Raw genomic sequence first — 25,505 nt, 5'->3', positions numbered from 1 at the left:
TTCTGGCGTCGAGCTCCTGGAGGACTCGTGGGCAACCTCCTCATTGCTGTCCACAGCACCGTCCTCCCTCTCTTCGGCTCCTGCCTTAGCATTGGCCAGTTGCGTAGCTCTGCTCCTGGTGCCATCAGCCATTCTTGCAGACTTTTGGTCACTGACACAGAACTGACACCTGATGCCTCCACACACCTTACAGTATCTGCACTCTGACACTCTAGTGTTGAGCTAGTCTGAAGACCCCAGCAGCCACAGCTGCTGCAGGCAGTCTTTAGTGTCTGGGAGTATGGGTCTCACACTCACACACACTATTATCTCGATCCCACCGCTTGCCACCAATATGTCACAAACCACCGGGGGGGTCACTCAGAAATCCCCCGCGCTGGCTACCAGTACGTCACAATCGGGGGGTAACAAGTGGGGGTCACCCCTCCTTTATACCTCCCGACCGACAGACAGAGCACGTGACGCGCTCTCTAGCGCCCCTCTTATAGTCAGGCCAATTATGGAATTGCCCGACAATAAGCAAGGAGGCCGCTATACTACTTATGCCGATTATTGAAGGGTCCCCAGTGAGAGTAGGGTATATATTCCCCCGACCTCCGCGGGCGGAATATATAAAATCTCCCCGAATCTCACTGGCCTCCCCACAATAATCCTTGGCACAAACTCGCTGCCACCAACCGCTTCACGGTAACTATTAGCTGAACACACAGACGTGGGATTCAAGATCGAGATAACAGAACAGCCCAAGATTAATTATATAATTTAATCAGCCTAAAGCACACTAGAACTACAATATATACAATAGGGAATCTACAGAATATACATATGTCAGAGTACAGTTACAATCAAAGCATGGGTTACAAACAGGCATACACAGTTCCAGCAGTTACCTTGTTGCGTCTGGCCACAGGGGGGCGCTGTAGGCCAGGTTTCTAGGATCCTTCCCACAGATGTTTCCTACACGTGCCCCCAGCGAAAAGAACACTGGAAAATGGCCGAAGTAGGGTTATCAACCTGGGCAGATCCAGGTCCCCTCCTACCTTAGTGACCTCAGAGGGAGCACTGCTCCACCCCTGGCTGGAGTTATGGACAATCCACAACATGGAATATGGCCATAACTTTGCCTGGGAGCGTCGTAGGCAGACGCCAATGCTCTCATTGTGACAGTTATGAATTTAGCTACAGAACGAGGGGACTCATGACCTGTCTGCCAGTTCCCCATTGGCTGATATCACGCCTGGGGCATTTCCCAATGTCCTGCTCCCATAAAAAGGGTGTGCCGGCATCGTCCGCATGCGGAGACACCATTTTTATGGTTGCCATATTTATCGGAAATATGGCTTGCGAGATATGAACCATTTTTTACTGGAGTCGTTCTGTCTGGCTATTTCCATAGCCTTGCTAACTAGCTAGCAGCCCCCACTACAGGGTCACGGCAGGGAGTCATCCTGTGTCCATTGTCCCCACACCACCTCATTTCCATATCACAGGACATGGCCATGGAGGTGTAAGTGGAACACTGAGGACAAGAAGGGAGGGGGCACTGCCAGGGAGTGATGAGGGATTATGACTGGAGTCATAATTCATCTTCATATCCCGGGATTTGCCTCACACTAGTGATAAGCGAGCGTGCCTGCCACTGCATGTTACTAGTGATGAGTGAGCATGCCCGCCACTACATGATACTAGTGATAAGCGAGCGTGCCTGCCACTGCATGTTACTAGTGATGAGTGAGCGTGCCCGCCACTGCCCGTTACCAGTGATGAGCAAGTGTGCTGCCCCTGCGACAGCCGACAGGCTGCTCGGATCCGGATCCAAAGTGGCAAGAGGGGTCTCCGGATGGATTTGGAAAGTGTTCGTGACGCCACCCACGGGTCGTGGTAAAAGCGCTGCTGTTGGGGGAGCGCCCGGGAGTGATGGGATGGCAGATGGAGATGTTACCCTCCGTGGGCAGGGGAAGGTGTCCCGGGGCTCGGTGTTGGGCAGGCTGGGGACACGTTGGAGGCAAAGGGGCACAACGTACTCACACAGTCCAGAGATGCTGACACAGACACCGGGTAAACCTAAGTCCTGAATGCCCTGTAGCCTTTAGCTGAACACGTTGGGTCCGTGCCCTTTTGGCGTTGCTGGTTGGTCTGCAGCCTTGTCCCTTGGCACTGTGTTTACACTTGGTGGATCCCTTTCGCCTAAGACTACTCGGGTCCCGCTCACCTGCGTGGCTAGCAGGGTGAGCTTGCTCTCAGGGTTCACGCGTGGAATTTTCTGGACGGTTTTGGGAAGTCCTATCCCCCTCGTTGTGCTAGTTCCCCAATTTTGGAGCGGGTGAAAAGTGGTTCATGAAGACTCCGTCCTCGTTGGGTGAATTACTGGGCTGCATAAAGCTTCTTCTCAGCCTAGGGTCCGCGTACCCCGTCGTGCCCTGGCCCCTGCGAGTTTATAGCTCAGGGCCGCCGGTCTGCCCTCCGTGGCAGTACAGTGCCCCCTGTTACTACCCCCTGTGACCGGGGTTCCAGCTCCTTCCAGGTCAGACCAGCGCCTGGCACCTGGGACAGATACACTAGGCCAGCTCCGCAGCGTGACCTTTCCTGTCACGGCTCACTGGCACTTCTCCTACTCTCTCCTCTACTCCTCTGCTCCTGACACTTCTGCCCTCCCATTTCCATCCCTCCATCTGAGCGGCCCTATTCCCCTCAGGCTGCCCAATGGGTGTCTGGTGGGTGCGGTGCACTGTTCCTCAGGATTTGTGTACATCTGTTCTTAGCAACACCAAAGGGACAGGACCCGTAACCAAGGAGGAGCGGGCACCATGCAGAAGGGCAGATTGCACGGCACCCTGTGACCACCGGATAGGCCAGGACGTCACACAAGCAGTAAGGAACAGTGGGAAGTATGCTCACTCATCACTATAACGAGCAGTGGCGGCCATGCTCGCTCATAGCTAGTAATAAGCAGTGGGGAGGACACTCATTCATCACTGGTAACGAGCATTGGCGAGCACGCTTACTCATCACTGAGCAGTGGCGCGCGTACTCACTGATTACTAGTAATGAGCAGAGGCAAGCACGCTCACTCATCATTAGTAATGGGCAGAGGCAAGCACACTCACTCATCATTAGTAATGGGCAGAGGCAAGCACACTCACTCATCATTAGTAATGGGCAGAGGCAAGCACACTCACTGATTACTAGTAATGGGCAGAGGCAAGCACGCTCACTCATCATTAGTAATGGGCAGAGGCAAGCACACTCACTCATCATTAGTAATGGGCAGAGGCAAGCACACTCACTCATCATTAGTAATGGGCAGAGGCAAGCACACTCACTGATTACTAGTAATGGGCAGAGGCAAGCACGCTCACTCATCATTAGTAATGAGCAGAGGCAAGCACACTCACTCATCATTAGTAATGGGCAGAGGCAAGCACACTCACTCATCATTAGTAATGGGCAGAGGCAAGCACACTCACTCATCATTAGTAATGGGCAGAGGCAAGCACACTCACTCATCATTAGTAATGAGCAGAGGCAAGCACACTCACTCATCATTAGTAATGGGCAGAGGCAAGCACACTCACTCATCATTAGTAATGGGCAGAGGCAAGCACACTCACTCATCATTAGTAATGGGCAGAGGCAAGCACACTCACTCATCATTAGTAATGGGCAGAGGCAAGCACACTCACTGATTACTAGTAATGGGCAGAGGCAAGCACGCTCACTCATCATTAGTAATGAGCAGAGGCAAGCACACTCACTCATCATTAGTAATGGGCAGAGGCAAGCACACTCACTCATCATTAGTAATGGGCAGAGGCAAGCACACTCACTCATCATTAGTAATGGGCAGAGGCAAGCACACTCACTCATCATTAGTAATGGGCAGAGGCAAGCACGCTCACTCACCACTAGTAGCAAGCAGTTGCGAGCACGCTCACTCATCACTAGTAATGATCAGTGGGGAGTACACTCCTTCATCACTAGATATAACGAGCAGTGGCGGGCACGCTCACCCATCATTAGTAATGAGCAGTGGTGAGCATGCTGATTGATCACTAGTAACGACCAGGGGCGAGCACGCTCACTCATCACTAGTAACGGGAAGTGACAAGCATGCTCAATTATCACTAGTAATGGGCAGTAGAGCGCATGCTTGCTCATCACTAGTAATGAGCATTGGGGAGCACGCTCGCTCATCACTAGTAATGAGCATTGGGGAGCACGCTCGCTCATCACTAGTAACGAGCATTGGGGAGCACGCTCGCTCATCACTAGTAACAAGCATTGGGGAGCACGCTCGCTCATCACTAGTATCGAGCATTGGGGATCACGCTCGCTCATCACTAGTAACGAGCATTGTGGAGCACGCTCGCTCATCACTAGTAACGAGCATTGGGGAGCATGCTCGCTCATCACTAGTAACGAGCATTGGGGAGCACACTCTCTCATCACTAGTAACGAGCATTGGGGAGCACGCTCGCTCATCACTAGTATCGAGCATTGGGGAGCACACTCTCTCATCACTAGTAACGAGCATTGGGGAGCACGCTCGCTCATCACTAGTATCGAGCATTGGGGAGCATGCTCGCTCATCACTAGTAACGAGCATTGGGGAGCACACTCTCTCATCACTAGTAACGAGCATTGGGGAGTACGCTCGCTCATCACTAGTAGCGAGCATTGGGGAGCACGCTCGCTCATCACTAGTATCAAGCATTGGGAAGCACGCTCGCTCATCACTAGTAACGAGCATTGGGGAGCACGCTCGCTCATCACTAGTAACAAGCATTGGGGAGCACGCTCGCTCATCACTAGTAATGAGCATTGGGGAGCACGCTCGCTCATCACTAGTAACAAGCATTGGGGAGCACGCTCGCTCATCACTAGTTACGAGCATTGGGGAGCACGCTCGCTCATCACTAGTAACGAGCATTGTGGAGCACGCTCGCTCATCACTAGTATCGAGCATTGGGGAGCACACTCTCTCATCACTAGTAACGAGCATTGGGGAGTACGCTCGCTCATCACTAGTATCGAGCATTGGGGAGCACGCTCGCTCATCACTAGTATCGAGCATTGGGGAGCACACTCTCTCATCACTAGTAACGAGCATTGGGGAGTACGCTCGCTCATCACTAGTTACGAGCATTGGGGAGCACGCTCGCTCATCACTAGTAACGAGCATTGTGGAGCACGCTCGCTCATCACTAGTATCGAGCATTGGGGAGCACGCTCGCTTATCACTAGTATCGAGCATTGTGGAGCACGCTCACTCATCACTAGTATCGAGCATTGGGGAGCACGCTCGCTCATCACTAGTAACGAGCATTGGGGAGCACGCTCACTCCTCACAAGTAACGAGCATTGGGAAGCACGCTCTCTCATCACTAGTAACGATCATTGGGAAGCACGCTCACTCATCACTAGTATCGAGCAGAGGCGAGCATGGTCACTCATCACTAGTATCGAGCAGAGGCGAGCATGGTCACTCATCACTAGTATCGAGCAGAGGCGAGCATGGTCACTCATCACTAGTATCGAGCATTGGGGAGCATGCTCACTCATCACTAGTAACGAGAAGTAGGGCGCACGCTCACTCATCACTAGTAACGAGCATTGTGGAGCACGCTCACTCATCACTAGTATCGAGCAGAGGCGAGCATGCTCACTCATCACTAGTAACGAGAAGTAGGGCGCACGCTCACTCATCACTAGTAACGAGTAGAGGCGAGCATGCTCGCTCATCACTGCTTCTGTCGCGTGCGGAGGGGACGCGCTCGCCACGCTCGGGTCCGGGGCTTCTGCTGCTGCTGCTCGGTGGCTCGAGTGGTGGACCGGACCCGGGGACTCGAGCAGCGCTCCTCACCTGTGAGTGAAAAGGGATGGTTTGTTTGGGGAGAGAGGTCGTGACGCCACCCACGGGACGTGGTGATGATGGCACCACCGCTGCTGGTAACGAGGATCCCGGGAGAGATGGTAGGGTGCAGCTGAGATGTTGTCCCCTCCGTGGGTAGGGGATTGGTGATCCCGGGGCCCGGTGGTGTAACGGGGAGGCTGGATGGCTGGGGTGCAGGGTTGCAGGGACAGCGCGATGCGGTGCCGGACAGCACTGGTGTACTCACTCAGACAATCACTGACAGAGTCTCTGGTAAACCAAACGGCCGGATGGACGGGTCCCGCAGCCGGCTGCAGTGTTGTTGTTGTGCTCTCCCCGGACGGCTGATGGTGGCTGTCTTTCCCTGCACCTGTTTGAATGTTCTGACTCCTGTGGTTGCCCACCGGTAGTCCTATCCCCGGCATATAGGTACCGAAGGAGCCCATTTTGCCCGCAGGCGCTGACCCCTGGATCTCTAGCCTGTGGCGGTGGCTGTATATCCTCTCTGGGTGGACTGTTGCCTTCTGTCGGGTCTTGGCAGTTGGGAAACCCCTGGGGTTCCTGTCACACTCGGATTTGACTGTTGTCGGCGGCTCCAAGCCTGGTCGGGGTCCGATGGCCCTGACTGTGTGCTTAGCTTCACTCCGCTCCCCGGTTCGGTACCGGCGGGCCGATGCCCGACCCCAGTCCTACGGTTCTGCAGAGGTCCACTACCTCCTGCAGACGGCCACCACCGTCTGCCAACCTTGCTGTCAGTGCCTGGGCTCCGACCCAGACACTTGCAGTTACTGTCCTGTCACTTGCACCTCTCAAACTACTCTCTGAACTGACGGCTTTTCCCGCCTCCAGGCCTGTGAACTCCTCAGTGGGTGGGGCCAACCGCCTGGCTCCGCCCCACCTGGTGTGGACATCAGACCCTGGAGGGAGGCAACAAGGGTTTTGGTTGACTGGTGTAACTGTCTAGGGTGGGGGTGTGTATGGTGTTATGTCTGTGACTACCTGGCTAGTCCACAGCGTCACACTTCCTCACATCTTCATGGAGCCCTCATGTGACAAGCACAGAACATGTTGGCGTTCCCGGCAGTCACAGGAGTGGGTTCTGTTGGCTCCTGACCACCAGGGTGGATTTGCAGAGCTTTGTTTGCAATGTGCATGGTGTCCCTTTCTCTATAGATGTGAGGTTGGTTTGCAGAGGACTCCCGGGTGTCCGACCACACGTGGTACAATCTGTGGGTCACTCGTCTACGTTGCAGTGGTTAGATAACGAGGGCACAGTGACTGTAAGCAGATGGCAGCAGGGTAACAATGGAGGAGGATGATGAAATCTGGAGCTGCTCCTCAGCCCGGTGTCAGGACCGACGTGCCACGAGCACCTGACCGCAGAGAGGACACACATCGCTCACCCGGGCTTACGCCCTTCTGCTTTGTGGTCTCACATCGTGGAGGCCTCAGTCTGATATTTTCTTCCCTCCTTAACAAAAAAATGCTGGAAAATTGTAACATTTTTGACAATTAAGAAAATATCCAAACAACAAAGGCGTCCTGGTCCTCGCATGAGTCTCCTCTCGTTCCTCTCCCTGGGCAGCCCCGGAGGTGGAGGGTGTGCCCCGGCAGCGCCAACGTCACTGGCCGAGCACAACTCACAGTCCCAGGCCCTGTGTCCTGACCTTTGTCATCATCCGAGACAGTTTATGCCAATAACTGGTGCAAACGTCTTCTCATTGCATCGGCCGAACCCTGCAGCTTCCGACCAGGTCCCGAACCACCAGATTCTGCCTGATCTCTATTCTCTACCTGTCCGATCAGATGGACGCACGGACCCCCGAGCGTCAGACCCCACACATCATCCGATTATTGCTCATCAAGGGAACGACGAGTCCTGCCACCGGACACCAGGGCTGTACTCGGCTGAGGGGTTTCTCTCTACACACCACCTGATCATCAGAAAGATTTTCCACATCTTCCCCTGATAGCTGTCCATCAAAACGATTCCTCACATCCTCTACTGATCATTGTTACATTCTCCTCTGATCCTTTCATAAGAACAATTCTTCACATTTTCCACTAATTCTTTAATTAGAATGATTCTTCACATCCCCCCCCTGATATCAAAACGATTCCTCATTCTCTATTGATCTGCCACCGGACACCAGGGCTGTACTCGGCTGAGGGGTTTCTCTCTACACACCACCTGATCATCAGAAAGATTTTCCACATCTTCCCCTGATAGCTGTCCATCAAAACGATTCCTCACATCCTCTACTGATCATTGTTACATTCTCCTCTGATCCTTTCATAAGAACAATTCTTCACATTTTCCACTAATTCTTTAATTAGAATGATTCTTCACATCCCCCCCCTGATATCAAAACGATTCCTCATTCTCTATTGATCTTTTTATCTGGGCCGGATGTTATATACCGGGGGGAGTGCAAGTGTGCCCCCCCCCCCCCCGCCAGCAGCCGCGCTGCTCGGATCCAGGTTCTCAGTGGCTCGAGGGTCTCCGGACCCGGGGGTCGTGCGACCACTCAAATTAAAGGGGTTATTTACAAGGGATTTTATAGAGTTTGTGACACCACCCGTGGTTTGTGGTAATTAGGAGTACCACCGCTGCAGTTGGGGAGTACCCGGGGGTGATGGAATGAGGCAGCCAGGTGTTAGACCCCTCCACGGGTAGGGGGGGAATACCCCAGGGCTCGATGATGGTGGGGGAGTGCTGTTGGGTGCAGGGGGTCACTTTGGTACTCAATCAACCACTGGTAAACCAAGCCTCTGGACACTGCTGCCGCTGAGGGGAGCTAGTTCGGGTCTTGTCCCCAATAGTGCTGCCTGGTGATCCGTAACCTGCCTCCTGGCACTAAGTTTACTTCTTTGATGGTCCCGGTAGTGTGAAACTTGCCAGGTCCCGCTCTCCACTATGGCTAAGTTTTGGTGGAAAGTCTTATACCCCTCGTTGCGCCAATGCCCCGATTTTGGAGCGGTTGGAAATGAATCTTGAAGGCTCCGTTCTCCACGTAACCCGTCGTGCCTCGGTCCCGGACCGGTGATGGTGCAAGGCCACAGGATGTCCTCCTCGACAGATCCGTGCTCCTTGCCACGATCCCCTGCGACCGGAGGTCCGACTCCTCTAGGCCCAGACCACCGTCTGCTACCTAGATCGTTTCCCAGGAGTCCTGCTCCCGACCTCCTCTCACTTTCACTACTAGTCTACTCTCTCTTTAACACTCCTCACCTCCTCTGCCCCAACCCTCCAGGTGGGCGACTCTATTCCACTCAAGCCGTCCACTGGTGTGTCTGGTGGGTGTGGTGCAGGGTGTCTCTAGGATTTTATTAGCTGATGTAGGCAACACCATATGGTTAGGGACCCAAAACCAAGGAGGAGGATACTGCACGGGAGGGCAGAGTGTACAATACCCTGTGACCACCTGATAGTCCAGGGGCGTCACACAAGGGGACAGAGGTTATATATGGGGGGTGAGGGGCTGGAGGTTATATACTGGGGGTGAAGGACAGGGTGTTATATACTGGGGGTGAGGGGCCAGAGGTTATATACTGGGGGTAAGGGGCTGGACATTATATACTGGGGTGAGGGGCCAGAGGTTATATACTGGGGGTGAGGGGCTGGACATTATATAATGGGGTGAGGGGCTGGAGGTTATATACTGGGGTGAGGGGCCAGAGGTTAAATACTGGGGGTGAGGGGCTGGACATTATATACTGGGGTGAGGGGCCAGAGGTTAAATACTGGGGGTGAGGGGCTGGACATTATATACTGGGAGTGAGGGGCCAGAGGTTATATACTGGGAGTGAGGGGCTGGACATTATATACTGGGAGTGAGGGGCTGGACATTATATACTGGGGGTGAGGGGCTGGACATTATATACTGGGGTGAGGGGCTGGACATTATATACTGGGGTGAGGGGCTGGAGGTTATATACTGGGGGTGAGGGGCTGGACATTATATACTGGGGTGAGGGGCTAGACATTATATAATGGGGTGAGGGGCTGGAGGTTATATACTGGGGTGAGGGGCTAGAGGTTATATACTGGGGGTGAGGGGCTAGAGGTTATATACTGGGGGTGAGGGGCTGGACATTATATACTGGGCTGAGGGGCCAGAGGTTATATACTGGGGGTGAGGGGCTGGACATTATATAATGGGGTGAGGGGCTGGAGGTTATATACTGGGGTGAGGGGCCAGAGGTTAAATACTGGGGGTGAGGGGCTGGACATTATATACTGGGGTGAGGGGCCAGAGGTTAAATACTGGGGGTGAGGGGCTGGACATTATATACTGGGGTGAGGGGCCAGAGGTTAAATACTGGGGGTGAGGGGCTGGACATTATATAATGGGGTGAGGGGCTGGAGGTTATATACTGGGGTGAGGGGCCAGAGGTTAAATACTGGGGGTGAGGGGCTGGACATTATATACTGGGGTGAGGGGCCAGAGGTTAAATACTGGGGGTGAGGGGCTGGACATTATATACTGGGAGTGAGGGGCCAGAGGTTATATACTGGGAGTGAGGGGCTGGACATTATATACTGGGAGTGAGGGGCTGGACATTATATACTGGGGGTGAGGGGCTGGACATTATATACTGGGGTGAGGGGCTGGACATTATATACTGGGGTGAGGGGCTGGAGGTTATATACTGGGGGTGAGGGGCCAGAGGTTACGGTATATACTCTGGGTGAGGGGCCAGAGGTTACGGTATATACTGGGGGTGAGGGGCCAGAGGTTATGTACTGGGGGTGAGGGGCTGGACATTATATACTGGGGGTGAGGGGCTAGACATTATATACTGGGATGAGGGGCTGGACATTATCTATATATTATCTATATAATTATTCTCTCCATGCTTCTGTGTTTGCGGCTGATGCTTCTCTCTGTATTTCTGTGTTTGCGGCTGATGCTTCTCTCTGTATTTCTGTGTTTGAGGCTGATGCTTCTCTCTGTATTTCTGTGTTTGCGGCTGATGCTTCTCTCTGTATTTCTGTGTTTGCGGCTGATGCTTCTCTCTGTATTTCTGTGTTTGCGGCTGATGCTTCTCTCTGTATTTCTGTGTTTGCGGCTGATGCTACTCTCTGTATTTCTGTGTTTGCGGCTGATGCTTCGCTCTGTATTTCTGTGTTTGCGGCTGATGCTTCTCTCTGTATTTCTGTGTTTGCGGCTGATGCTTCTCTCTGTATTTCTGTGTTTGCGGCTGATGCTTCGCTCTGTATTTCTGTGTTTGCGGCTGATGCTTCTCTCTGTATTTCTGTGTTTGCGGCTGATGCTTCTCTCTGTATTTCTGTGTTTGCGGCTGATGCTTCGCTCTGTATTTCTGTGTTTGCGGCTGATGCTTCTCTCTGTATTTCTGTGTTTGCGGATGATGCTTCTCTCTGTATTTCTGTGTTTGCGGCTGATGCTTCTCTCTGTATTTCTGTGTTTGCGGCTGATGCTTCGCTCTGTATTTCTGTGTTTGCGGCTGATGCTTCTCTCTGTATTTCTGTGTTTGAGGCTGATGCTTCTCTCTGTATTTCTGTGTTTGCGGCTGATGCTTCTCTCTGTATTTCTGTGTTTGCGGCTGATGCTTCTCTCTGTATTTCTGTGTTTGCGGCTGATGCTTCGCTCTGTAGTTCTGTGTTTGCGGCTGATGCTTCTCTCTGTATTTCTGTGTTTGCGGCTGATGTTTCTCTCTGTATTTCTGTGTTTGCGGCTGATGCTTCTCTCTGTATTTCTGTGTTTGCGGCTGATGCTTCTCTCTGTTTTTCTGTGTTTGCGGCTGATGCTTCTCTCTGTATTTCTGTGTTTGCGGCTGATGCTTCTCTCTGTATTTCTGTGTTTGCGGCTGATGCTTCTCTCTGTATTTCTGTGTTTGCGGCTGATGCTTGTCTCTGTATTTCTGTGTTTGCGGCTGATGCTACTCTCTGTATTTCTGTGTTTGCGGCTGATGCTTCTCTCTGTATTTCTGTGTTTGTGGCTGATGCTTCTCTCTGTATTTCTGTGTTTGCGGCTGATGCTACTCTCTGTATTTTCTGTGTTTGCGGCCGGTGCGTCTCTCTGTATTTTCTGTTTTTGCGGCTGGTGTTTCTCTCCATAATTTGTGTGTTTGCGGCTGATGTTTCTCTCCATATTTTGTGTGTTTGCGGCTGATGTTTCTCTCCATATTTTGTGTGTTTGCGGCTGATGTTTCTCTCCATATTTTGTGTGTTTGCGGCTGATGTTTCTCTCCATATTTTCTGTTTTTGCGGCTGGTGTTTCTCTCCATATTTTGTGTGTGTGGAGCCGGTGCTTCTCTCCATATTTTCTGTTTTTGCGGCTGGTGTTTCTCTCTATATTTTGTGTGTGGAGCCGGTGCTTCTCTCCATATTTTCTGTGTTTGCAGCTGGTATTTCTCTCCATATTTTCTGTTTTTCCGGCCGGTGCTTCTCTCTGTATTTTCTGTTTTTGCGGTTGGTGTTTCCCTCCATATTTTCTGTTTTTGCGGCTGGTGTTTCCCTCCATATTTTCTGTTTTTGCGGCTAGTGTTTCTCTCTATATTTTGTGTGTGGAGCCGGTGCTTTTCTCCGTATGTTCTGTGTTTGCGGCTACTGTTTCTCTCCATATTTTCTGTTTTTGCGGCTGGTGTTTCTCTCTATATTTTGTGTGTGTGTGGAGCCGGTGCTTCTCTCCGTATTTTCTTTGTTTGCGGCTAGTGTTTCTCTCTATATTTTGTGTGTGTGGAGCCGGTGCTTCTCTCCATATTTTCTGTTTTTGCGGCTGGTGTTTCTCTCTATATTTTGTGTGTGTGTGGAGCCGGTGCTTCTCTCCGTATTTTCTTTGTTTGCGGCTAGTGTTTCTCTCTATATTTTGTGTGTGTGGAGCCGGTGCTTCTCTCCATATTTTCTGTTTTTGTGGCTGGTGTTTCCCTCCATATTTTCTGTGTTTGCGGCTAGTGTTTCTCTCCATATTTTCTGTTTTTGCGGCTAGTGTTTCTCTCTATATTTTGTGTGTGGAGCCGGTGCTTCTCTCCGTATGTTCTGTGTTTGCGGCTAGTGTTTCTCTCCATATTTTCTGTTTTTGCGGCTAGTGTTTCTCTCTATATTTTGTGTGTGGAGCCGGTGCTTCTCTCCGTATGTTCTGTGTTTGCGGCTAATGTTTTTCTCCATATTTTCTCTGTTTGCGGCTAGTGTTTCTCTCTATATTTTGTGTGTGGAGCCGGTGCTTCTCTCCGTATGTTCTGTGTTTGCGGCTAGTGTTTCTCTCCATATTTTCTGTTTTTGCGGCTGGTGTTTCTCTCTATATTTTGTGTGTGTGGAGCCGGTGCTTCTCTCCGTATTTTCTTTGTTTGCGGCCCGTGCTTCTCTCTGTATTTTCTGTGTGTTGGGGCTGATGTTTCCCTCCATATTTTCTATTTTTACGGCTAGTGTTTCTCTCTGTATTTTCTGTGTTTGGTGCTGGTATTGCTCTCCATATTTTCTGTTTTTGCGGCTGGTGTTTCTCTCTGTATTTTCTGTGTTTGGTGCTGGTATTGCTCTCCATATTTTCTGTTTTTGCGGCTGGTGTTTCTCTCTATATTTTGTGTGTGGAGCCAGTGCTTCTCTCCGTATTTTCTTTGTTTGCGGCTAGTGCTTCTCTCTGTATTTTCTGTGTTGGAGCTGATGTTTCCCTCCATATTTTCTGTTTTTGCGGCTGGTGCTTCTCTCTGTATTTTCTTTGTTGGGGCTGATGTTTACCTCCATATTTTCTGTGTTTGCGGCTGGTGTTTCCCTCCATATTTTCTGTTTTTGCGGCTGGTGTTTCTCTCCATATTTTGTGTATGTGGAGCCGGTGCTTCTCTCCGTATTTTCTGTGCTTGCGGCTGGTGTTTCTCTCCATATTTTCTGTTTTTGCGGCTAATGTTTTTCTCCATATTTTCTCTGTTTGCGGCTGGTGTTTCTCTCTGTATTTTCTGTGAGTGGAGCCGGTGCTTCTCTCCGTATTTTCTTTGTTTGCGGCTGGTGTTTCTCTCTGTATTTTCTGTGAGTGGAGCCGGTGCTTCTCTCCATATTTTCTCTGTTTGCGGCTGGTGTTTCTCTCTGTATTTTCTGTGAGTGGAGCCGGTGCTTCTCTCCGTATTTTCTTTGTTTGCGGCTAGTGTTTCTCTCTGTATTTTCTGTGTGTTGGGGCTGATGTTTCCCTCCATATTTTCTGTGTTTGCGGCTGTTTTTTTTCTCCATATTTTCTGTTTTTGCGGCCGGTGCTTCTCTCCGTATTTTCTGTGCTTGCGGTTGGTATTTCTCTCCATATTTTCTGTTTTTGCAGCTGGTGTTTTCCTCCATATTTTCTGTGTGTTGGGGCTGATGTTTCTCTCCATATTTTCTGTTTTTGCGGCTGGTATTTCTCTCCATATTTTCTGTTTTTGTGGCTGGTGCTTCTCTCTGTATTTTCTGTGTTTGGTGCTGGTGTTTCCCTCCATATTTTCTGTTTTTGCGGCTGGTATTTCTCTCCATATTTTCTGTTTTTGCGGCTGGTGCTTCTCTCTGTATTTTCTGTGTTTGGTGCCGGTGCTTCTCTCCGTATTTTCTTTGTTTGCGGCTAGTGTTTCTCTGTATTTTCTCTGTGTTGGGGCTGATGTTTCTCTCCATATTTTCTGTTTTTGCGGCTTGTGTTTCTCTCTGTATTTTCTGTATTTGGTGCTGGTATTTCTCTCCATATTTTCTGTTTTTGCGGCCGGTGCTTCTCTCTGTATTTTCTGTGTTTGGTGCTGGTGTTTCCCTCCATATTTTCTGTTTTTGCAGCCGTTGCTTCTCTCTGTATTTTCTGTTTTTGCGGCCGGTGCTTCTCTCCGTATTTTCTTTGTTTGCGGCTAGTGTTTCTCTCTGTATTTTCTGTTTTTGCGGCCGGTGCTTCTCTTTGTATTTTCTGTGTTTGGTGCTGGTGCTTCTCTCTGTATTTTCTGTGTTTGGTGCTGGTATTTCTCTCCATATTTTGTTTTTGCGGCCGGTGCGTCTCTGTGTATTTTCTGTTTTTGCGGCTGGTGTTTCTCTCTGTATTTTCTGTGTTTGGTGCTGGTATTTCTCTCCATATTTTCTGTTTTTGCGGCCGGTGCTTCTCTCTGTATTTTCTGTCTTTTGTTTTCATCCCGATCGTAGCTCCAGAGCCGGCAGCAGACTGCACACGTGACATTGGTTTTCATGGCGGCTCCTCACTGGGATCTGCAGGAACCTGTCTACTAAGGATAGACAAAGCTTTATGTCATGAAGTTCTAATCCGTAGCTTGTAAATTTTGCCAAGCTGCTCCTTTCCTGTAGCTACAAAGGGCAGGATAACAAGGGGAGAGCTGTTCAGGTGGCGCAGATTCTGGCATCAAACTGATATATGGTAGTAAAAGTGTGCAACATTTTCACCACATTCCTAAATACAAGGCACCTACTGCAGCTGGCGGCTGCGGGAAGGTGGCATCGGGCGTCACTGGAGGCTGGGCCCGTGTTTGTGCTCGCTGGGCCGACGCCAGACAATAAAAGGTCACTCTTATTAACAAACATATTTCCGTTATTGGGCAGAAATCTGTAGGGAAGGAGCCAGCACCGAAGGAGCCGCATCAGAACACGATGAGACAAGTCAATGACCTCGGATTCAGATTCTCCTGTCTGATAGTGCAGATCTCTTCCTCCAGATCATAATGATCCCAGCAGTAATCAGGAGATTCCTGCACTTAAAGGGAACTGCCTACATCAGAGGGATAACAATCACCATTAAGGGTCCCCCCAGCCTGAGAATGAAGAACCCTGAGACTGAAGGACCCCAAGACTGAAGGACCGCGACAATAAATGACCCTGAGACTGCAGGATCCCGAGTATGAAGGACCTCAAGACTGAAGGACCCCGAGAATGAATGGCCCTGAGACTGCAGGACCGCCAGAATGAAGGACCACAAGACTGAAGGACCCTGACAATAAATGACCCTGAGACTGCAGGACCCTGAGAATGAAGGACCTTAAGACTGAAGGACCCCGAGAATGAATGGCCCTGAGACTGCAGGACCCCAAGAATAAAGGACCCTCAGAATGAAGGACCCCTAGAATGCTGGACCTCAAGCTTGAATAACCCTGAGAATTTCGGACTTCAAGACTGAAGGACCCTGAGAATGAAGTACCCCTAAAATTCTGGATCTTGAGACTGCAGGACCCTGAGAATGAAAGACCTCAAGACTGAAGGACCCCAAGAATGAAGTACCCTCAGAATGAAAGACCCGTAGAATGCTGGACCCCGAGCCTGAAAGATTCTGAGACTGAAGGACCCTGAGAATGAAGAACCTAAAGGAACCCGAGACTGAAGGACTCCAAGAATGAAGGACCCCAAGACTGAAGAGCCCCGAGACTGAAGGATCCCTAGAATGCTGGACCTCAAGACTGAAGGACCCTCAGACTGAGGGACCTTCAGACTGAAGGACCCTGAAGGACCCCGAGAATATAGAACCCCAAGACTGAAGGACTCCAAGACTGATGGACCCCAAGACTGAAGAACCCCGAGTGAGACTGAAGGACCCCAAGAATTAAGGATTACGAGTGAGATTGAAGGACCTCAAGAATGCTGGACCCTGGGAATGAAGGACCTCGAGACTGAAGGACTCCAAGAATGAAGGACCCTCAGAATGAAGGACCCGTAGAATGCTGTACCCGGAGCCTGAAGGACCCTGAGACTAAAGGACCTTGATAATGAAAGACCTGGAGAATAAAGGCCCCTAAGAATGAAGGACCCCAGCCTCATGGTTAGGATGGAGTGGGGAGGGACCGAGATCACATTTACTCTATTTCCCGCTTACTGCCATCATAGGAAGAAAAACATTTTGGAACTTTCAAAGAAACAGAATAAATAACGGCATAAACATCAGCATATTCATAAAGATATATCAATATATCATATGTATATATCATGAATGCAAGTGAGGACTACTAAATATGGACCAAATCGCTATAAGATTACAAGGCAAGCAAAGGAGAGAGGCGATCAATTGGTACAAAAATTATTTTTATTCACAATAATTGCAAACAGGTGAAGGGGTAAGAGACAAAAAGCGAATTTACATCACCACAATTGCAAGGTAATATTATATATAATGAAAAAATGGCTGACAAGCAGTGCATAAAGGATATGTATGTTGAGCCCATGTTACTGTGTATACCATCCAATATTCAATACTTCTGACATATATCCACGTCATTATCACATCAACAACATGGGGTCAACATAATGCATACCATACAAGAGCAAACAGTAATACACATATATTCATACCAGTCTAAAACCGCTATGTCAATGTCAAAAATTGTTCATTATTCCACGATCAAAAAGATTTTGATCATAGGATATAACCTAGCGCAACAAGGAAATCACATATGTCAGGGATTAATAAATTACTCCATAGAAAGAGCCCAGCAATCACATGAAAAGTATGCGTGCAAAAGTACCCATAGTGGAATGCAAACAAGCCATCATTGCACATGTATATATTAATGGAAACCTATCCCAAGGAGATCATCCACCATGGGATCACACGAGATGTCTAATCAGCACTCCAGCACATAATCGCAATACAACACATAATGGAGTGCACATCGGACATCACCATACAACCACATACTGATACAGGAAATCTGTCTAACATAAAGTCATAGCAGATGTCTCACAGGCAGTCCATTAGGTGATTGCATTCAAATAGGGGGCCAACATATATCCCTATATATCAACCAAGGGCGCAGTCAAACCGCAGCACATGTGGCGCCAGGATACCATAGACACAGTCATATACTGACGGTACTCATGCAGAGGTGCAGGAAATAAGAAAAGTGCACTGCTAGCCGTAAATCAACATGAATTACATTACCTAGAGGATAATGAACACTGTGGTGGTAATGCGCCCGATGCGCATTTCGGTGTGTACCTTCGTCAGGGGGCGATATATTGATATATCTTTATGAATATGCTGATGTTTATGCCGTCATTTATTCGCCCCCTGACGAAGGTACACACCGAAATGCGCATCGGGCGCATTACCACCACAGTGTTCATTATCCTCTAGGTAATGTAATTCATGTTGATTTACGGCTAGCAGTGCACTTTTCTTATTTCCTGCACCTCTGCATGAGTACCGTCAGTATATGACTGTGTCTATGGTATCCTGGCGCCACATGTGCTGCGGTTTGACTGCGCCCTTGGTTGATATATAGGGATATATGTTGGCCCCCTATTTGAATGCAATCACCTAATGGACTGCGTGTGAGACATCTGCTATGACTTTATGTTAGACAGATTTCCTGTATCAGTATGTGGTTGTATGGTGATGTCCGATGTGCACTCCATTATGTGTTGTATTGCGATTATGTGCTGGAGTGCTGATTAGACATCTCGTGTGATCCCATGGTGGATGATCTCCTTGGGATAGGTTTCCATTAATATATACATGTGCAATGATGGCTTGTTTGCATTCCACTATGGGTACTTTTGCACGCATACTTTTCATGTGATTGCTGGGCTCTTTCTATGGAGTAATTTATTAATCCCTGACATATGTGATTTCCTTGTTGCGCTAGGTTATATCCTATGATCAAAATCTTTTTGATCGTGGAATAATGAACAATTTTTGACATTGACATAGCGGTTTTAGACTGGTATGAATATATGTGTATTACTGTTTGCTCTTGTATGGTATGCATTATGTTGACCCCATGTTGTTGATGTGATAATGACGTGGATATATGTCAGAAGTATTGAATATTGGATGGTATACACAGTAACATGGGCTCAACATACATATCCTTTATGCACTGCTTGTCAGCCATTTTTTCATTATATATAATATTACCTTGCAATTGTGGTGATGTAAATTCGCTTTTTGTCTCTTACCCCTTCACCTGTTTGCAATTATTGTGAATAAAAATAATTTTTGTACCAATTGATCGCCTCTCTCCTTTGCTTGCCTTGTAACTTTCAAAGAAAGTAGTATCAATTCTCAGCATTAGGCCTTCGGGTGCTTGAGCATTGGATGCAATACTAATGACCCTCGCCTTAGGCTCTGCTGTGATCTAGTGATCGGATCACAGGTGCGGAGTAGGAGAGACTAATTTCTCCATGTCCCCCACTGCCTGTCTCTGCGTATATCACACTGATGACATCCGTATGCAGTGCAATGTGTCACACGCTCCATAGACTTCTATGGGTGCGTGAGCCGAGACTTGCAGACAAACACAGCATGCTGCCAAGCTTTACTCACGCTGTTATTTGGATGAGGACATAGCTGATGGACGCTGCCCCGTAGTTTTACACTGGTGCGAGTGCAAGCTGAGGTTTGATCAGACTGCACTCGTCCATGTAAAATGCAAGTGGAGCCGAGGCCTTTAGGTAGAATCTCTGCTTCATGTCAGTAACTGGGAACACTTTATTTACAAATGGAGAACCCGTCCTGACACAATACTGACCACAGCTGAGACTGTTACAGTGTATCAGTGCTAGATACAAACGTGGACAAGGGCAACAACAACCAACAAACAGGAAAATATCCCGATAATAGAATCTATCCGGAAGCAGCGATCGCCGCACAACAACCATTTCTATTTATACTCGTTTTCACAATCTCCAGAAATGTGATTGTCACAATCAGTAAAAGAGAGAAAGAATCAGAACATTTTTTTTATATTTTTCTGCCCTTTTAAGCACAGACAGATCAGTGCGTTATAAGATCCTCATCAATTACTGACAGACCCCAGACGGAGGCAGACAGGAGCCAAAGAGCGCACAGAGGAGAACGGAGGCACGGCAGACAGGAGCCCAAGAGCACGCCGAGGAGAACGGAGGCACGGCACACAGGAGCCCAAGAGCACGCCGAGGAGAACGGAGGCACGACAGACAGGAGCCCAAGAGCACAAAGGAGAACGGAGGCACGGCAGACAGGAGCCCAAGAGCACAAAGGAGAACGGAGGCACGGCAGACAGGAGCCCAAGAGCACAAAGGAGAACGGAGGCACGGCAGACAAGAGCCCAAGAGCACAAAGGAGAACGGAGGCATGGCAGACAGGAGCCCAAGAGCACAAAGGAGAATGGAGGCACGGCAGACAGGAGCCCAAGAGCACAAAGGAGAACGGAGGCATGGCAGACAGGAGCCCAAGAGCACAAAGGAGAACGGAGGCACGGCAGACAGGAGCCCAAGAGCACAAAGGAGAACGGAGGCACGGCAGACAGGAGCCCAAGAGCACAAAGGAGAACGGAGGCACGGCAGACAGGAGCCCAAGAGCACAAAGGAGAACAGAGGCACGGCAGACAGGAGCCCAAGTGCACGCCGAGGAGAACGGAGTCACGGAACACAGGAGCCCAAGAGCACGCCGAGGAGAACGGAGGCACGGCAGACAGGAGCCCAAGAGCACGCCGAGGAGAACGGAGGCACGGCACACAGGAGCCCAAGAGCACGCCGAGGAGAACGGAGGCACGGCAGACAGGAGCCCAAGAGCACACCGAGGAGAACGGAGGCACGGCACACAGGAGCCCAAGAGCACGCCGAGGAGAACGGAGGCACGGCAGACAGGAGCCCAAGAGCACAAAGGAGAACGGAGGCACGGCAGACAGGAGCCCAAGAGCACAAAGGAGAACGGAGGCACGGCAGACAGGAGCCCAAGAGCACAAATGAGAACGGAGGCACGGCAGACAGGAGCCCAAGAGCACGCCGAGGAGAACGGAGTCACGGAACACAGGAGCCCAAGAGCACGCCGAGGAGAACGGAGGCACGGCAGACAGGAGCCCAAGAGCACAAAGGAGAATGGAGGCACGGCAGACAGGAGCCCAAGAGCACAAAGGAGAACGGAGGCACGGCAGACAGGAGCCCAAGAGCACAAAGGAGAACAGAGGCACGGCAGAAAAGAGCCCAAGAGCACAAAGGAGAACAGAGGCACGGCAGACAGGAGCCCAAGAGTGCAGAGGAGAACGGAGGCACAACAGACAGGAGCCCAAGAGCACAGAGGAGAACAGAGGCACAGCAGACAAGAGCCCAAGAGTGCAGAGGAGAACGGAGGCACAACAGACAGGAGCCCAAGAGCACACAGAGGAGAACAGAGGCACAGCAGACAAGAGCCCAAGAGCGCAGAGGAGAACGGAGGCACGGCAGACAGGAGCCCAAAGTAGAATGGAGGCACGGCAGACAAGAGCCCAAGAGCGCAGAGGAGAACGGAGGCATGGCAGATAGGAGCACAAGAGCACAAAGGAGAACGGAGGCAAGGCAGACAGGAGCCCAAGAGCACAGAGGAGAACGGAGGCAAGGCAGACAGGAGCCCAAGAGCACAGAGGAGAACGGAGGCACGGCAGACAGGAGCCCAAGAGCGCATAAAGGAGAACGGAGGCACGGCAGACAGGAGCCCAAGAACACAAAGTAGAATGGAGGCCTGGCAGACAAGAGCCCAAGAGCGCAGAGAACGGAGGCACGGCAGACAGGAGCCCAAGAGCACAAAGGAGAATGGAGGCAAGGCAGACAGGAGCCCAAGAGCACAGAGGAGAACGGAGGCATGGCAGACAGGAGTGCAAGAGCACTAAGTAGAACGGAGGCACGGCAGACAAGAGCCCAAGAGCTGACAAAAAGAACGGAGGCATGGCAGACAGGAGCACAAGAGCGCATAAAGGAGAACGGAGGCAAGGCAGACGAGCCCAAGAGCACAAAGGAGAATGGAGGCAAGGCAGACAGGAGCCCAAGAGCACAAAGGAGAATGGAGGCAAGGCAGACAGGAGCCCAAGAGCACAGAGGAGAACGGAGGCACGGCAGACAGGAGCCCAAGAGCACAATGGAGAATGGAGGCAAGGCAGACAGGAGCCCAAGAGCACAAAGAAGAACGGCGGCACGGCAGACAGGAGCCCAAGAGCACAAAGGAGAACGGAGGCACGGCAGACAGGAGCTCAAGAGCACAAAGGAGAACGGAGGCACGGCAGACAGGAGCCCAAGAGCACAAAGGAGAATGGAGGCACGGCAGACAGGAGCCCAAGAGCACAAAGGAGAACGGAGGCACGGCAGACAGGAGCCCAAGAGCACAAAGGAGAACGGAGGCACGGCAGACAGGAGCCCAAGAGCACAAAGGAGAACGGAGGCACGGCAGACAGGAGCCCAAGAGCACAAAGGAGAATGGAGGAACGGCAGACAGGAGCCGAAGAGCACAAAGGAGAATGGAGGCATGGCAGACAGGAGCCGAAGAGCACAAAGGAGAACAGAGGAGACAGAAAGCGAGGGGTACTGTGCTCACCCCACTCTGTGCGTCCATTATTCATGGCTCTCAGGACCCGAACCCCCATAGATTAACAGGAAATCCAAGTGCCTGATAACTAAGAAAAATTAGGAGGAAAGATTAATCACTCTATCTATACTTATTTCTTAATCTAAGGATAAGTAATGTAATGTATGTACACAGGGACTGCTCTAGCAGAATAGTGAGTGCAGCTCTGGAGGATAATACAGGAGGTAACTCAGGATCAGTAATGTATATACACAGTGACTGCACCAGCAGAATAGTGAGTGCAGCTCTGGAGGATAATACAGGAGGTAACTCAGGATCAGTAATGTATATACACAGTGACTGCACCAGCAGAATAGTGAGTGCAGCTCTGGAGTATAATATAGGATATATAGATTGCGGGGGGAATCGCATTTGATAACACATGCTTACATTTCAGCGGAGAGTATTAATGTACGCTTCGCACGCCTGTTTCCACTTTTATATTTTCTCCCATGTGTGATCCATTCTGACTGCAGCAGATAAAGTGGCTGAACCTCTTGTAACAATATACGAGCTAAGCTGCTGTAAATGGAATATGTCTCATTTTTCGCAGGTCGCCATAGACTTGAATGAGTCTGAACTGTAAAAGACATAGAGGACAGGCCGAGCTGTGTGACTGCTCCGCTACCGCCCCGTTGTCCCCCGCGGTGCTGGCTGGGGTGTGTGGAGGCGGCTCGGGACGTGACCGCTTACGCGTTGTGATTGTCGTGATTATAGAGATGATTATTTTGTGATATTGGTGCCGTTTAAAGGGGTCGACCGAGGAACGAAGACAAGGTGAATTACAGCTCATCTGAGGCCGGGTCAGGCAGTATAGAAAGGACCGTAACTGACCGCCAGCATGTAACCGCGCTGCTGCTCGACACTCGTATAATGCTGCACACTGCGCAGAGAAAACAAACCGTCCACAGCCGCCATCTGTCTCCACCAGCAGCGATCAGAGCTAACTCCAATCAACGCTTTTAACCTCTTAAATGCCACTGTCAATCACTGGCCAGTCCACTATGGGGGCTAAAAAAGTGAAAAAAATGATAAAAACATAAAATTGTAATCTCTCTTATCCAAAGGAAAAAAAAAATAATTAAGAGCAATCTGTTTTGTGGCGTTTATCAGAGTCTGATGGATCAGAATGTGGAGTTTCACCGACCACAGCAAAAAAATAAACACATTTATGTGAAGTGAAACTTGGAATTTTTTCGTCTTTTTTTGTGTGTTTAAAGTGAACGGGACAATTAAAAACCGCAACTCACCGGCAAAAATCCGCCCTCGGCTGTCGGCGTAGGAATAGGATAGTCTCTAGAAGAAGGGAGGGAAAGTGTGAGAACAAAAAGGAGCAAGGGTTACATTGTACACGTCAGGGCCCGACTGAACAGTCGATGGAGGAAGCGCCAGTGTGAACGCCGCCCTAGCGCACTGTTTAGAGAAGGTTTTGGCCAGTTACTGTCTGTAGTGTGAACAGATTCCAGAGTTACCATGTGCTACATGTGAGATAATCTGTAAAACATGAACATTCCCTGGAAACCCCGTCCTCTGCAGTCTTCCAACATCTGAGCAGAAACACAAGTGGTGACTGCAGAGGCCGCGGCTCAGCATTCGCCCTCCAGGGTCAGTGACTGGGATCCGTCCAAGCGTCTGCAGGATAAACACAGCTGCAACCCCAGAGCGAGAGCGGCCGGAGGATCTGGACTGAAGCTGAGCCATACAGCACAATATCACCGAGATCCTACAGAATGGTCCCCACTGGGCCCCCAACACTAGGCCTGAGGACTCGGCAACCTACCCATGTCCTACACAAAGGGGAGAAAAAGGGCAGAAGCTGAGCCATACAACACAATGTCACTGAGACGGAAGGTCCTACCGAATAGTTCCAACTCTGCCCCCAACACTCGGCCTGAGGACTCAGCAACCTACCCATGTCCTACACAAAGGGGAGAAAAAGGGCAGAAGCTGAGCCATACAACACAATGTCACTGAGACGGAAGGTCCTACCGAATAGTCCCAACTCTGCCCCCAACACTTGGCCTGAGGACTCGGCAACCTACCCATGTCCTACACAAAGGGGATAAAAAGGGCAGAAGCTGAGCCATACAGCACAATATCACCGAGATCCTACAGAATGGTCCCAACTCTGCCCCCAACACTTGGCCTGAGGACTCGGTAACCTACCCATGTCCTACACAAAGGGGAGAAAAAGGGCAGACGCTGAGCCATACAACACATCTCACCGAGATCCTACAGAATGGTCCACACTGGGCCCCCAACACTCGGCCTGAGGACTCGGCAACCTACCCATGTCCTACACAAAGGGGAGAAAAAGGGCAGAAGCTGAGCCATACAACACAATGTCACCGAGACGGAAGGTCCTACCGAATAGTCCCAACTCTGCCCCCAACACTCGGCCTGAAGACTCGGTATCCTACCCATGTCCTACACAAAGGGGAGAAAAAGCGCAGAAGCTGAGCCATACAACACAATGGCAGTGATGACTCTTATGGGCCGGTACATACGGGCTCGGCAGTGATGACTCTTATGGGCCGGTACATACGGGCTCGGCAGTGATGACTCTTATGGGCTGGTATATACGGGCTTGGCAGTGATGACTCTTATGATCCACTACATACGGGTTCGGCAGTGATGACTCTTATGGGCCGGTACATGTGGGTTCGGCAGTGATGACTCTTACGGGCCGGTACACATGGGCTCGGCAGTGATGACTCTTACGGGCCGGTACATATGGGCTCGGCAGTGATGACTCTTATGGGCCAGTACATATGAGCTCGGCAGTGATGACTCTTATGGGCCGGTACATACAGGCTCGGCAGTGATGACTCTTATGGGCCGGTACATATGGGCTCGGCAGTGATGGCTCTTATGGGCCAGTACATATGGGCTTGGCAGTGATGACTCTTATGGGCCGGTACATACGGGCTCAGCAGTGATGATGTCGCGGGCGGAGGAGGGGACGCTGCGCTCTCCCACTGCTCGGGTCCGGCTGCCGCTGCTGCTGCGGCCGCTGCTGCTTGGTGGCTCGAGCGATGGGCCGGATCCCGGGGACTCGAGCGGCGCTCCTCGCCCGTGAGTGAAAAGGGGTTTGGTTTTGGGGATTTATTGTCCGTGACGCCACCCACGGTTGTGGTGATTTTTGGTAACACCACCGCTGCTCTGTATGGGGATCCCGGGAGCGGTGACAGGGAGCAGCAGAGTTGTTAGTTCTCCCCTCCGTGGGTAGGGGTTGGTTGTCCCGGGGCCCAGTGATGGGGTGGAGGATGAGGGACGGCAGGCCAGGTGCGGGGCCTGGTGAGGTGCAGGGTCGCGGGGGAGGCAGCGCTGTGCCTCACGGCATGGTGGTACTCACTCAGCCTGAGACGGTGACACAGTTCTCGGTA

This window comes from Anomaloglossus baeobatrachus, chromosome 3 (assembly GCF_048569485.1).
Source record: "Anomaloglossus baeobatrachus isolate aAnoBae1 chromosome 3, aAnoBae1.hap1, whole genome shotgun sequence".
Lineage (NCBI taxonomy): Eukaryota > Metazoa > Chordata > Amphibia > Anura > Aromobatidae > Anomaloglossus > Anomaloglossus baeobatrachus.
Note: the sequence above shows the minus strand (reverse complement) of the source record.